This window comes from Denticeps clupeoides, unplaced genomic scaffold, assembly GCF_900700375.1.
Source record: "Denticeps clupeoides unplaced genomic scaffold, fDenClu1.1, whole genome shotgun sequence".
NCBI classification, from domain to species: Eukaryota; Metazoa; Chordata; class Actinopteri; order Clupeiformes; family Denticipitidae; genus Denticeps; species Denticeps clupeoides.
Window position 1 is genome coordinate 50,421 of NW_021629784.1, and position 12,151 is coordinate 62,571.

The window sequence follows — 12,151 nt, forward strand, 5'->3', positions numbered from 1 at the left end:
AGAATACAGGCACATACAGTATGTAATTGTTGTAATAAAAAACATTTATTTTATTAAATGTCAATAAAATAATTTATGGTTATTTTTTCACAAAAATAACCATAAAACCTTCTCTCCCTGAACAATATACATGCTCCCTGAAAAAGATATGCATTGTCCCTGAATTATATGAAACACATATGACATTCTTTCAAGATAAGTATAATAAAGTTCAGCATTATTGAAATAGATAACCAATGAGCTTACTGGCTTCTACAGTCTTTGCAAAATCAAAAGCATAAAAAAATATAAAGTGCAATTCTCAAAAATAAAATAACTGGTTGTAATGCCACTGCACAAGGTATCTAAATACAAAACATAAAAATCACTAATATTCATGTACCTCAAGAGAAGTTAAATAACTGCTAAGACACTATGCCTTGCTACTCTGTAAAATCAACAAGATTTTGAACAGAACAAATTAGTGCAATTCTTAAATGTAGAACAAAATATGTATCGGCTGCAATGCCACACAATGCCAAAGAAATAGTCCTTAAAGTTAAAGTAGATAAAAAAAATCAGTGAAAATACAGGTAAATTAAACTAAAAAGCAAACAAACATACAACTATGTTAGCATCATTTTCTTCATTAGCGGTCACTGTCCTGTGTATACTGTATACTACTACTACAGGAAATGTTGCAATAGTGAATACAATATTTCTATTTGTTTCTGTTCATCTTAAGGAAAGCACTTCGCTCCATTGTGACCCTTCCTCTGTTGCGCTGTCCTCTTGTGAGGTCACCTGTGATGCTGAATACCCTCTCTGCAAAAGCTTGAGAAGCGGGCATAGCTAACAAGTCTAATGCAAAAGGTTTTAAACTGTGGTAAACACTGTCACACTTTCCCAGCCAGAAGTCTGTTCCTGTGTCCTCAGTGATGGGATGGGAGAGTTCTTCCTTGTACTTGATGATCTGCTGCCTGATGCTGCTTGTGGAGGTTTTCTGTTTAGGCCTTGTGGTGCGGCATTTTGAGATAAACCTAAACGCCGGCTGCTTTGAGGATGGCGCTGCTTCTGGTTCCTCAATAACCTCCTCTTCATCATTTTCCAACTGGTCCTCCTGTTTTGTGGATTTGACTACATAGTCCTCTGCCTGCTTTAGCAGTTCCTGGATATTTCTATTAGCCACATCAACATTAATAATGATTTCACAGACAGTTGGGTTAACAAAGCAGGCAGCTGCTGCAAGTGGTGAAAACTTTTCATCAGTTGTATCCAAGATGCAAAACGCTGCTTCAGATTTGATCTAATCTTGTCTGCAAGAGTAGCGAGGTCTCTGTACCGAGTGTTCACTGCAAAGTCAGTTAGGTGGCTCCGCAGATCAAAGAGGGCAGGAACCACTAGAGACATAGATGTGGTGTCACTCTGAAGAGTTTTAGTGTGTTCTGCAAAAGGCAGCAATAGGTCGTGCAACGAGGAAAGCTTTTGTCACTCACTAGCAAGCAAACTGTCCCATCCCATGTCATTTGAGATTTGACCGACTGCATCTTTGACTTTGAGGAGTCGTGTGATCATGTTAAATGTGCTTGACCAGTGTGTGGGGCAGTCATTTACAACAATAACACCACACTGGTCCAATAACTTCTGAGTTGCAACTGAGGACTTGCGAAAGAGCTTCACCACAGACCTAGCTTTATCGAGAACTCTTTTGACAGTTGTTTCTTTCTGCAACATGTGGACCACAAGTTGTATGGTATGCACAACACATGGTGTCCGGTCCAATTCCATGTCGACATGACGATACCTAATAATAATAAAAAAGAGAATCAAATAAGTCTAAACCTAATAAAGTGGCTGGTGTGAATATATGTATACTGTATATATGTAGTGTGTGGCAGGGAGTAATCATTTATGTGATGATTGACTCTCAGGAAAAAGAATAAAGTAAATGTGGCTTACCGCTGGTCATCGATTTCAGAGTCACTTTCGATCATTGGACCCAGGGGAGTCGTCCTCAGAGCTGGTTTCTTCTGCTGTGGTGTTTTTAAAGGCTGCCACCATGTTACTCCCATTTCATCCCACAATTCATCAAAATAGAAATCACACAAAACACACACTACAAACCGCAAGTAAAACACCACCAATTTATTCTAAGAGGTTTGGGTGGGTAAATCAGCGCAGTAGATGAACCAGGCTTCATATATTAACCCCCTACACACATTAATCCTGAATATTCAGTAACATGTATATAAAAAATATCTTATTAATAAAAAGGATCCTATAAACTGTCAGTACTGGTCAGCTCCCACACAAAACCAGTCTGCCCACAACCCACGACCCAAATGGTCACACAAATTGTCAAACCAGAGTCGAGCACACGTCGGTCTCCAGGCGTTCCACGCGGCCAGAATCCCGCGACACGCCCAAGTCGTCCTCCTGGTTGCTGGGCAACAAGCTCCGCCCACATTCCTTCCCAGCCCGTATGGATGGAAACGAACTGTCACCCATTTACATTTACATTTATATTTATGGCATTTGGCAGACGCCCTTATCCAGAGCGACTTACAACGTGCTTTCAAGTCACCCCCCACTCAGCCCCAAACTTCCTCCCGACGACAATCCCGCTGCAACACAAACCCAGTCGGGTCACTAGATGAACTGCTTCAAGCCCACAGACAACAGCGCGCAAACCGGAAACTACAACTCCCACGTCCCTTCCAGGGGTTCTAAACTCGCCCTGCTGTCACTGGCTGTAGCGGCGCTGGTCACGGTCCGGCATCTGGTCCATTCGCCGCTGCTCGCGCCGCTGTCGTCGGTGACGTCACGTGTCCCAGTTCCGGGTCCTCGTCACCGCTCTCCCGACCGCCCCATGACTTAAGGTGGGCCCTACTTATAATAAATACCGACCTACCCAAAACAATTAGTCCCAGAACCATTAATGTGCACCAGTCAGTGGAAATGTAAAACAGAAGCATATCAACAGCCATTAACACAGTACTGCAATTTCATGTACTTGACACAGTGAGCAGCCATGAGTGGAGACAGCAGTTTCCTTACCAGCTAGGCCACCACCAAGTGCACTGTCATCAGCACAAAATATGTCTGATAAACAATAAAATTCACCATCCATCCCTGATTTGTTCTTACAACTCGATGATTTTATTAGAGTTTAATTTGCTGCTTTACTAAATTTCCTGTTTCTTCTCCAACAGTGATTCATTCCTGGACAGGATTGTACACAGCAGCTACAGGAATAAAGGATCTTCCTGAATTTGTTGGTGTAAATTTCTTCGATGATAAAGTGACTGGATATTTGAGATCCGGCAGGACTGGGTGAAGGAGCTGGGAGAGAAGTATGTGGAGGATCAGACAAAGAGCTTCAGATATTTTACATGGAAATTCAGGGAGAATCTGAAAATTACCTTGACTGAATTTAATCAGACTGGAGATCAAGGTAAGATCAACAAGCACCTTCATCCTCTTCAAATCCAAACACCTCTGAAGTTTTATTTGGGATGAAGGGATGAAGCTTCTATTATAACTCTTCAGAATTAAGTAGAAACGATGAAGTTAAAACTTGCTTAACATTTGTCACATTTCCTCTGTAATATCAGTGAAACACAACTTAACACAGTCCCCCACACCTCAGATGGACATGAAGCTCACCACCTCTTCACCTTTGCACAATTTTGCACAAATCACCACACACTTCACCAAACACACTTTATGTGCATGACCAAAAGAGAAAATGGTGAAGTGAAGTATAACTGGGGAAGAGCAGAGATATGAAGAGGAGGAAGATGGAAGATTTATTTGTCTGCAAGTCTCAAGCCTCTGATTAGAATGTAAAACTGTAAATGTCAAGTTCTCAGCCTTTCTGCCCTGTTTTCTCTCCCCTGTATCCTGTCTCAACTCATCTCAGTGTTACCCTGCATGTAACTACTCACTTCAGATCATTTTGGTGCTGGTTCTACTGGGAAACTGTTAAATTGTAAATCTATCGACCTATCTGTACTGAATACCGAGCTGCCATGGTGCCACAGTGGTGCCACTGAGCAATGCACCATCCCCATACACTGCTCCCCGGGCACCTGTCATGGCTGCTTGGATTCCCTTGTAAAAAGAAGTAAAATACGAGTTCCTGTAAACTCTCCACATCTTTACATTATATATGATGCAGTAATTATACAGAATTTACACAGTAAAATGTTTAATGACAGATTTATATAAACTTAAATAGTTATGTAATGTAATAAACCAGCTATTTACATTAAATACATAATGTCAGAAAGTGACATAACTACAAACCAACAAACAAACATGAAAACTAATGATGATCATAGAGCTTTTTACTTATTAAATTCTCTCTTTCTCAGTAGTTCATACTTTACAACAGATGTACGGCTGTGAGTGGGATGATGAAGATGGAGCTACAGATGGATACAGTCAGTTTGGTTACGATGGAGAAGATTTTATAAAACTGGATTTGAAAAACACTGATTGGGTTGCTGCAAGACCAGAGGCAGAAATCATCAAGCAGAAATGGAATGGAGGTCAATCTAAATACTGGAAGAAATACCTGGAACATGATTGTGTCAGGTGGATAAAGAAGTATGTGATGTACAGGAGTATCAGTCTGGAGAGAAAAGGTAGAGCAGCACACAGAACAACACAGAGACACACACAGCAGGACTGATATGTAACATCAGTAGAGATCCATGTTACAAGTCGTACCTCTAAACTCTGTAACATAAAGAAGGGGAAGGGGAAGCCATATACTGATGAATTAAAGAAAATATTCATCAAAAATAAACGAAAACAGAAGGAAAAGTCTTCTTAAATAGAAAAGTGTACAAAATGAATGAGAATTGCTGGTGTCTTCTCATTGTAAGTCTCTTTGGATAAAAGTCGTCGGGAGGATCCACCAGACAGGAAGGCAACTTGTATAAACCCGATTCCACCCAGTACAGTCTCATACACACACACACACACACACACACACACACACACACACCACACACACACACACTCCTTTGAGTTAACTGGTGGTGAACAGATCTTTAGTTGTTTCTGTTGATAGTTGAAAATATCAGCTCTTTTACGTTGTTCATTTTAATTTAATTTGCTTCTTGATAATTTTCAGTGACGTTCTGAGGCTCCGCAGCCACCAGAGGGCGTCACCCTCCTCTGTTTTAAACACACCTATGTTTGATTTCCAGGACTTTTATTATTAGGACTCTCCCCTGATGTTCTGAGCATCTCCTTGTTTGTCTATCTGCTGGTTTACAGAGGAACCAGCACTGAGCATTTTACTTTAATTCTACCTGCTGTTGGTATTATCTAGTTTATATAAAATTAATACAGTTTTGTTTTCACTTGAACTTGCATCCTTGTGCCACATGATTAGGAAGAAAAGTAAAAAGTTAATTTAATCAATTACTGTTTTTGGCACAAGTGTTCATATAGATCAGAGCTGAATGGTGATGGGGACGTCTACACAGAAATAATTTTTTAAATGTAGATTTTAATGTAGATGTTAGCGTCACATGCAGGAATAATGTTTACAGCTCGGTGGTTTTAAAGTTCTCAAGATGGTTTTGTCTGATCTAATTTAATGTCCAGCCTGGTCATCACTATTTGCCAAACCGCGTTCTTTGTGATTTTATGTCCTAGAATGTCAATGCAGCTCCTATCCAAGAACAAGTGCCACTAGTCAACCAGGCCACTCATGAAACAGTCCCACCCAGCTTCACCAGTTCTGCAGCTGAAATACTGTCATTTACTGTCATTTCTACCATTTAAACAGTACATGTTCCTAAATGTACATCACAAAACAGCACAATAACAAGTGATTTAAATGTCTTCTTTATATTTCTGGTTCAGTTGTTCCATTCTTCACCTACGTCTTACATGTTTGTATATGAGCTACACATACAGTAAGTGTAAACTATAATATTTGCTTACTGCCTGGTATTCTGTTTCCTGTTTCCCAGGGGACTGAAGAAGTGGGACCTACTGACACAACAGACCACACCAGCCACCCAGGCTGCTCACCAAATGGCGTTACCCACATGCACTAGAACCAGGAAAGAAGCCACAGCTGGGCTGAGCTCTACCTCTTCCTCCTCTCTCTCTATTCCTCTTGCTGAGTCTTGAACTATATTAAGTGAGAAGTTGAATAGATTCTTTCTGCCAGATTTAGGACCAAGTAACAATGTTTCAGTCTTTTTTCGAGTTTTGTCTGATGACAAGTAGATTTGTCACTCAAACAGGGGATTTTTCTGTACTGCGTTGTGGTCTTAAACCTGACTGGAATGAATCGAGAATGTTGTTTTTATCATTGAGATTTATGAGCTGTTGTGCTACAGCTTTTTTGGTAGATTATGGTTGATTAGAGATTGAGCAGGCATTTGACATCTCTGTTTTATTATAGGAATTATAACTGTTTCAGAAATCTAGGGATTTATAAGTGATTATACATGTAAGAAGGCAGCATTATATTGACAGCAACATCATGTATTTTAGTTTACACGCTGGTTAACACGTTAAATGTTAACCAACACTGAAGTATTAAACGTGTTTCATAAGTTATTTAGAAATATTTCATGATTCAGATGATGCAGTGATGGGGCAGTGGTGGCCTAGCGGTTAAGGAAGCGGCCCCGTAATCAGAAGGTTGCCGGTTCGATTCCCGATCCGCCAAGGTGCCACTGAGGTGCCACTGAGCAAAGCACCGTCCCCACACACTGCTCACTTGTCATGGCTGCCCACTGCTCACTCAGGGTGATGGGTTAAATGCAGAGGACAAATTTCACTGTGTGCACTGTGTGCTGTGCTGCTGTGTATCACAAGTGACAATCACTTCACTTACACTTTTGTGTGTGCAACATTAATCTGACTGACTGTTAGTACATCCCGCGCCACATTTAAATGATCTTATTGGACTAATTCATGTTGTTTTGCATATAATGTATGTATTGTGTTTTATATGCCAATGCCTTAAATGTAAATGTAAATATGCAAGTAAGAGCTGATTTAGTGATTTGGCTGTAGGGTGAATTGCATTGTATTGTTTTGTATTGTAGGGTTGCATCAGGAAGGGCATCTGATTTTGAAAAATCTTTTATGTGGACAAACACACTGGGTGATCTGCTGTGGTGACCTGTAAAAAGAGTACCCGAAAGAAGACAGCATTCCAAGCAGATTCTTCACCACAACAGGATCTTGCTATCCACCTAAACAACATTTTGTTGTCCTTCTGTATGCAGCAGAACAATGGGTTTTCAACCTTCCCAAATTCTCCCACCCTACTGCTATGCTCCCTCCTACCTCAGAGCACTTATTATTCCTCACACTGCATCTCGCACTCTCCAACCTTCCAGTACTGCTCACCTGGTCCCTCCACTGAAGATACAAGTAAGACACTCATCTAGACTCTTCTCTGTCTTGGCCCCTAGTATTTTAGACAATACTTAGACTAACTTGTAACTTTCTTATTACCTGACTTATGTAACAGAGTGAATAAAATGATTGTATTCATGGTTGAGTCCTAGTGAACCAGAACTGATTAACCTCACAGATGGTAACATGAAAGCATGTTGTAAGTTGCTCTGGATAAGGGTGTCTGCTAAATGCAATAAATGTAAATTGAATGTAATGTAATGAAAAGCAGACTCTCTTGTTTAAAGTGATGTCGTCCATATCTGATCTTCATAGCTTCATCAGCTATGTTACATATCATCACAAACCCTCTTAGACTGCAGAGAACCCTCCATTTTAAAACAAGCAAATGTACAATAATTAATTGTCATTAATAATGAGAAATGCTGTGTTGTTGAGTTGTAAGAATCTGCCCGCTAGCCCAACAATGGGTTCCAACTCGGCAGTGAAGGGCTTAAAGAGAAGACAAGAAGTGACCTGCTACTTGATCAGTGCAGAGGGATATGAAAGTGCAGGTCCATTCACAGGGGCGGTCCTAGCCTGTTAGACACTTTAGTGTGCAGATTTGGTACAATTTTTTTTCTGTGATTTCGCACACACCCAGGAAAAATTCGTTGTACAGTAATAAGCCTGGATTGCAAATTTATGAATGAATGAAATGTGATATATTTGAAAGCATCCTGCCCCCCTCCCTTTTTGACTGGAGTGAGACTTCAGCCCAGCAGGGGTGATGGTTAAATACAGAGGACACATTTCTTTGTGTCACCGTGTGCTGTGCTGTGTATCACAATGACAATCACTTCACAACCTATTTTACCCTAAACAAGTGCACTTTCAGTGGCCCAGAGGTTTTAAACTCTAGTAGTTGTTTTTTTGTAAAAGCGTTCCATTCATCAAATCCAATAAGGAGCCAGTTTTACTTTGTACGCTGGTTATTAGATGTCCCTCCAGCCAGTCAGAGAATCTCCTGCCGCTCCCTGAAACAGCAGGCGTCCTTAATTCCCACAAACGGGGAAGAGAAAACTGATTGGATGCCAACTAATCATGATAAGGGCAGCAGGAGCACGCAAAAAATAATGCCACCATGATGCTGCCCTGGACAACCGGCCACATCGCCCGTATCAAAAACCGCCACTTTCTATTCATCATCTTTAAGGCAAGCGTTAGTGTTTTGTCACAGGAAGCCAGTCCAGGTTTTATAGCAGAGATGCACACAAATTGAAACCGGCTTTGGTTAGACGGTTCTCTGTTCCATCTAATTATCTGGGTAAAAAATATACACTAAGACAACTTGCGATAATATGATTGTCTGCTTTGTGATCCATTACTATATTGGTGGTAGCTACATTATCAGTAAAGTTTATTTTGTAAATCTGTGTTTTCTATAATCCAATACAAAGTTGTTGTTGTTGTGTATATATGTGTAGTGCATATATTTTACATGCCAATGGCCATAATAAAGACTATTAAGTCAACATTCCAGTGTAATATATATAAAACATATATAAAAAATCAGGGCAGCATTCAGATCTTCATAAGTAATTCTGTCTGTACGGTTTGTCTGTTTTGCACGGCCCTTGTAACAAGAGATGTGGGTTCAGCACACACTGACATAACTACACCTCTGTAACTGGATACACATTAAAGTTGTTACTGATTGAAGTACTCACTCTACACTTCAATGTATAAAAGAATAGATTTTTATCAAGTTTTACATTCATTTAATATAGTAAAGGTGGATTGATTGATAATGCTATTCAAGTATTTTCAATGTATTAACTTCAGATCAGTTTGACCCTGCTTGTTTAATACTTTGAATACACAGCATGAAAGCTGTGAGTTAAATTAGTGATAGTGGTTGTAATTATCTCAATTTCTCAGTAGCACCTTGACAGTCACTTCCTTAGCTCCTAGGCTACAAATTACACTAAATGAAAACTGATAGTGTTTATATCATCCCAAATCAGTGTCACATTTTATCAGCATGTACAACTGAACACAATTATACACTGTTGAGTAAAAATCTATACATACAGTGACTTGAATCCATATTTTGTTGCAACCACAAATTAAATGTATTTTGGGTGTTTTTTATTTTACAAATAACTCTAATGCCCCTAAAAAAATTCAATCACCTTCAGATGACATAATTAGTAATTCGAGTCCAACTGTGAGTAATTTAATCTCAATATAGAAATTCTGCTCTTCTGTGAAAACCTGTTGTTCAGTGAACATTAGTGAACAAACATCATGAAGACAAATGAACACACTACACAGGTTAAAGATAAAGCTGTGCACAAGTTTAAAATAATATCCCAAGTTTTTAACATCTCATGGGGCATTGTTTAATCAATCATGTGAAAATAGAAAAAGTGGCAAAACAGCAGACCTAGCAAGACATGGCCGCCCACCTAAACTGACAGGCTGAGCAAGGAAAACCTTCATCAGTGATGTAGTCCAACTTGCAGATGCAGAAATCCACTAGTCAGGTGGAACAATCTGGCCACAGAAAACTATTAGATCACAGGAGCTCTGTTGGAACCTGTTGTAAAATGTTGTACCTTTGGGGCGTGGCAATGGCATTGTGACGCTGATGTGAACGGCAGTCTGATTGGATCTAAAGTATAAGGAAGTAGTTACAGAACTTTCTCTAGCCTCTCTAGTCTTCTGTAGTGGCTTCTTGGGATCCAAAGCAGTTTTGAAACCATAATAACAAAATATTCAGCAAAATCTGGCGAAATGAAGACCTTGAAGATCTTTCTCCTTCTGGTCCTCCAAAATAACCCTGTTTCAGGAGGTTAGTACTCTCTTCTCTGTGATTGTTGTTCTACATGACACGTGGGAGGCAATAAGAGACAAGTTTAACATGCTTGGAGAGGCCAGTTGTTCGAGCCACCATGTGAAAAACAATTTAAGATTTGGTCAGGTTACTGGCATAAATATGCACGCGGTTCGTCGACCCTGTCGACATGAAACATTTCATAACATGAACCAGGAGCCCCCACATAAGTTCTAACATCATCAAAAAAAGCATTCTGATAATCGGTTTGTTTAGCCGATAGGTACGTTTAGCTGAACTAAAACTTTCTTGTAGTGTAGGACAGAAAATCTGCATTGTTCAGAAAACCATGAAGATTCCAGAGGGATGTGTTTACTTATCACCCCTGCTGGAAGCAAGAGAAAAGATCTATGGATCCATTTATTTTAATCACTGTTCTACATGAAGGCTTAGATCAATCACCTTTCAGGTATATATCGATTAGAGGCCTTTTTTAGCCTGCTTGGAAAAAATTTTTGTACGTGGTGTAATTGGATTTTTACACCAAATCTTGTATAGACATTTGTCTTCAGTCATGTTACTGAGATGATAATATCACTTGGAGAATCTGAAAAGACTTTGAATGTCTGGGTGGCAATGTTGTAGATTTTGAAAAATATTTTAATCTAAATACATTTTAATATATTTCATTTCCACTATGGTTTTTAGTCACTGTGCATTTGAAAACCTAATATATAATTAATAATGAAGCTCAGTATTTCATCTGGAATAAAACTCATATATAATGTATAATAAAAATCTTTGAAGAGTGCTTTACTCACAAAAGTAAATTCACATCAAGAAATGATACAGTTTAATTATTTTGCTGCTATTTTAAACTTTCCGTTTTTCTTTAACAGCAAATCATTCCTGGAGAGGATTATACACAGCAACTACAGGAATAAAGGATTTTCCTGAATTTGTGGGTGTAAATTTTTTTAATGATGAAGTGATTGGATACTTCAACATTGAGACTGTCAGGATTGCCTGCAGCTGGGCTCCACACCGGAATCCAATCCTGACGCCCCATAAATGCCGGAAGTTTCCGCCCGTTCGGGGTCGCTGGCATTTTCGTGAACTTCAGTTGGTAACACTGTTTGTAATTTGAGTTCTGGCAATCGCCACACGCCTACGGGTTAGTTTTAGTTTGTCTGTATTTAAGTTAAATCGTTTTCGGCCACCGCGCCCGTCTTTATTTGTGTTTATTGTTTATTTAATAATAAAAACCCCTTCCCAGAATGTCAGACCTCTGCGCTTCCTTCCCCCGTAAGTCCGTAGTCGTGACAGAGACCAACCAGTTTAAGATCCGACAGGACTGGGTGAAGACGCTGGATGAGAAGTATGTGGAGAAACAGACAGAGAGTTTCAGGAATTTTACAGTAAAATTCAACAATGGCCTGAAAATGATAATGACTCAGTTTAAGCAGACAAACGATCAAGGTAAGACCAATATGAGCCTTCATTCTCTTAATAAAACGTCCAAACATTATTTAATCTGAATAGTTACTTACAATTTAAATCTGTTTTTAACTTATTAATAAAAGTTACTTAAACACCACTCACAGTGAATGTTATACTTTTATTGTTTTATTATTATTATTATTTTCAGCAATTCTAGAAAATTTGCTTAAATTTCCTCTGTAATACCAATGTAACACTTGACTGATTTGGATAGATTGCAGATAAATAATGTAAAATGTCATGTAAACTACAGACTTCAATTTTATTTTAACAAAATATTTTGTTATAAATGTAATACACTACCAACCATATCCATTTAACACATTTGTAGAAGAGTAGAAGAGCCAAAGATTGTGTTCTGGTGAAGAATAGAAGTTCGACACAAATCTTTATAATTTTTTTTACAGTTTGGTCATTATTCTCTGTAACTCTGCTCAACTCTGCTCATCTCAC

General features: G+C 39.1%; 1 protein-coding gene and 1 long non-coding RNA gene across 6 annotated transcripts in view; one reads left to right on the forward strand and one right to left on the reverse strand.

Annotated features, from left to right (window-relative positions):
* Nucleotides 1-12,151, forward strand: part of LOC114774179 (BOLA class I histocompatibility antigen, alpha chain BL3-7-like) — a 167,237-nt gene that overhangs the window by 37,648 nt on the left and 117,438 nt on the right. The gene's annotated exons all lie outside the window — the stretch shown is intronic.
* On the reverse strand, nt 24-2,778 carry LOC114774209 (uncharacterized). Its single transcript, XR_003744755.1, has 2 exons — nt 1,939-2,778; nt 24-1,783 (listed from the first exon to the last, which is right to left on the reverse strand). It is a non-coding gene; the product is annotated as an uncharacterized LOC114774209 (long non-coding RNA).